The sequence below is a fragment of the Microtus oregoni genome, unplaced genomic scaffold (assembly GCF_018167655.1).
Source record: "Microtus oregoni isolate MIOR12 unplaced genomic scaffold, Mior012 000092F_ref0000046, whole genome shotgun sequence".
Taxonomy (NCBI): Eukaryota; Metazoa; Chordata; class Mammalia; order Rodentia; family Cricetidae; genus Microtus; species Microtus oregoni.
In genome coordinates, this window is record NW_024544604.1 from 1,952,236 (window position 1) to 1,955,947 (window position 3,712).

General features: G+C 43.9%; 1 pseudogene; it reads left to right on the plus strand.

The window, feature by feature from the left end:
* Positions 1-370: 370 nt before the first annotated feature.
* On the plus strand, positions 371-2,028 carry LOC121442634 (annotated as a pseudogene).
* Positions 2,029-3,712: the final 1,684 nt, after the last annotated feature.

Here is a 3,712-nt window from a genome sequence, read left to right on the forward strand (position 1 = left end):
TCACTGTCCAAACGTGCATAAATTGTTTTCTCATTGTGGTTTTGATTGCATATTCCTGGTGGCTAATGATATTTGGTATCTTTGAGTATGTTTATTGGTCACTTACATTTATCCTTTTGAAATTTTTCTATACAAATCCTTTAAAACTTTATTATGTTGTGTTTGGTTGATATCCCTGGGAGGCCTGCTTTTTTCTGAAGGGAAATGGAGGAGGAATGAATCTGGGGGAGAGGAAAGCCATGATATGGGGGAGGCCAGGAAGAGTGGGTGGAGGGTTGAATGTTGCAGTTGGAAGGTATTGTATGAGAGAAGAATAAAACAACAGTAACAACAGCAAAACTCATTTTTTTCCTTTTTGTGTCTGAAAAAGATGAGCTACAAGGGTAAAATGACCTTCTTACGTCAGTCTCCCAAGTAGGTGACCCTATAGGCACACACTGCAATACTCCTTTGCTAATATTTTAGTTGTGTTATTTGGCTGTTTTTGACACTTAGTTGTGACATATATATGCATATATACATGTATATATATATATATGTATATATGTCTTACAAGTTCTTTACCTATTATATAATATACAAGTATTTTTCTCCCACATTGTACATTGTCTTTTTCTTTGCTTTGAAGTATGAATGCTTTTAATCTTGATGTAGACAGCTTTACTTTTTCCTTTGTTGCTTGCAATTTTGAAAAAAAACCCTAGTACTTGTTTTACCCTGAAAGTTTTAGTTCCATATCTTCTATTTGGGCCTATGATCCAGGTATGATAATGTTTGGAATTTAATATTTGAAGCCAAGGTGTTGAATTCATTGTCTTGTGTGTGGTTACATATGCTAAGCAGGAGGTTAACTTCAAGAGAAACTGGAAAATGAGTTCCCAAAACAAGACATAAAGATCAATAAGTGGTCGACTTACTGACTCAGATCAAACCAATTTCAGTTTATTGCTAACTGTAGAGTGCTGCACCACTTTAACTTAATTAACTTTGGCTTCTGTACGTGGTCTTGCACCTTATTCTTCTACTTAGAACAGACTAGATTCAGGGTAAAATGGGCCTTCCAAGAGAAGTATGACCGAAAATATTCACCTAGGGGAGACAAAGGTCAGAGCATGGGGAGACAAAAGTTAAGGCCCATCTCTGCCAAAATCAGAGTCCATGCCACTCAGCTTGGTCTACTATTTTTTTAAGAGTGAACTCTTGCTTGACTCTACTACTATATCTGTCTGAGTTACTCCTTTTGGAGAACAAAAGGACCAGTACTGATGCTAGGCTTGAGATCAGAGAGAGGAAACTTGAAAATGATTGTTTCTTGCCTTTATAAAGTGGTGGTGGCCGCAAGCCCTGGCAACAGAAAGGCAGTGGCCGTGCCGGGCATGGCAGCATCCATTCCCCCATATGGCAGGGAGGAGGCGTAGCCCATGGTCCCCGGGGCCCTACAAGTTACTACTACATGTTGCCCATGAAAGTTAGGGCACTGGGCCTCAAAGTGGCCTTGACTGTCAAGCTGATGCAGGATGACCTTCACATCGTAGATTTTCTGGAACTGCCCACTGCAGACCCTCAGTACCTGACAGAGCTGGCCCAGTATAGCCACTGGGGGAGTCCCGTGCTCCTTGTAGACTTGACACATTAAGAGATGCCCAAGAATGTTGTGGCAGCCACCTCCAGGCTCAAGAGCTTCAACTTGATCCCTGCAGTTGGCCTGAATGTGTACAGCATGCTCAAACACCAGACTCTGGTCCTCACTCTGCCTTCCATCGCCTTCCTGGAGGACAAGCTACTCTGGCAGGATTCAAGATACACTCTGCTCTACCCTTTCCGCTTGCCCTACAATGACTTCCCCTGACCCTGCCCTGGGCACCTAGAGGCCCACCCCACTTGGGGACCAGGTCAGCACATCATCTGTCCTGCAAAAAAGCTGTTCCCTGGAAGCTGCTGGGTCCTGGTGCCAGAAGCCAAGATGAGTGCCTCCTGGGGATCTCTTGCCACATTAAAAGTAAACCCTATTGTTGACAAGAAAAAAAAGTGATCTGACTCTTTTCTAGATCTTACATTTTATTCACTCTCATTTCAGCCCCTATGCTATAGCCAGTCAATCCCAACGATCCAGTTCTTTAATCAGTTTTAAGTCAGGTTTGCCAGGCCTCCTTAGCCTTATGCCCCAGGGAAAGGTGAGTGTGCTATCTGTCCATTCTGCAGCCCCACAATGCAGGACAATCAGCTCCACAGCCTCACGATACAGGACAATCAGATCCCTAGCCCCATGATGCAGGACAATCAGATGCGATAGAGAGTCAAGTCAAAGCAGGATCTCAGTTTATTACTGTGAGCATCAGCTTATATAGGTTAAGTGACATTGTGTGATGTGGGGGTACCTCCAGCCAACGAGAGACAATCAAGCCCTCACTCTGGCTGGAGGGGCATCTACCTAGATTTTGCTGTCTCATCCTCACCTGGTAGCTTTGACTATTCTTCAAACTCAAGCCAGGCTTTTCTCTGTCCTACAGGCCTCGAGGTATAGGTCCTGAGATAATTTTGGCCCAACAAGATTAAACAGAGTTATAAGGGAAAAATTCAAAGTATGGTAATGGAAATAGACACTTAAATCTTGCCCTTTTAAGATCCATTTTCCGTCGGGCATTGGAGGTGCACGCCTTTAATCCCAGCACTCGGGAGGCAGAGGCAGGGGGATCTCTGTGAGTTTGAGGCCAGCCTCGTCTACAAGAGCTAGTTCCAGGACAGGCTCCAAAGCTACAAAGAAACCCTGTCTTGAAAAACAAACAAACAAAAAAAGATCCAGTTCCCTAATCTATCAAAAACCAATAAAGATAGCTTAAGAAATGAGACATCATCCTACAAAACCCTGTTCAGCTTTTGTAACTTTTACCAATAGGAGATCAATATTTTAAAGGGGAAAACTTTAAACAGAAAGATTGTATTTTATTACATATTAGTGAATTAAGCTTTGATTCTTAGATAATCATTTAACTTTTCTTAGATTTGTCATACATACATGTAATAATAAATTGGGGGCATCACCCTAGCCCTCTAACACCCCTTTATCCAAGAAGTCTCAGATGACTGGAAGCTTCTGTCCTGGGAGTTGCCCTGTCCAGACTCCAACTCCCAGCCTGCCAAGCACTGACCCTTCACCCGGGGAGGGTCAGAACCACTCCCACAGGCTATTTAGGTTCAAAGCCAGAAAAAGAAACACGTGATTTCAGGTTTGCGTGAGCTCCTCTTCCCACCGTGCTATCTCGGTCCACTCTAGAGTGCTGCATTTATTAAATATGGGCATTTTAATTCAGTCCAATCTGGTTTGATTGGAGTTCTTTGCACTGGTGGAGCAACTCGTATTAAGATTAAACCAAACAGATAGAGGTTCCTACCGAAAAGGTTCTGTTTTTTTCCCATGGGCCCCGTGCCCAGGGCTGCCTGCTGGAAAAGGTCCTTCCTTCATGCCCTCTGCCAGGCACCATCAGCTTCACTTGGTGAGTTTTCCTTTTAAACTACATTGCTGTTAGGGTCTTGGGGTGGCCCATTTGCTTTTTGGGCTTTTGTTGAAGCCACGGCCCACCCAAGAAGCCTAATCCATGGGACTTGGGTGTGGGGAGACGTCCCCCACTCATTTCTCATGCACCCCCGTTTTTGACTCAAGGGTACTGTTCAGTGGACAAATCACAACAGGCTTGAGTCACACAGACATGCG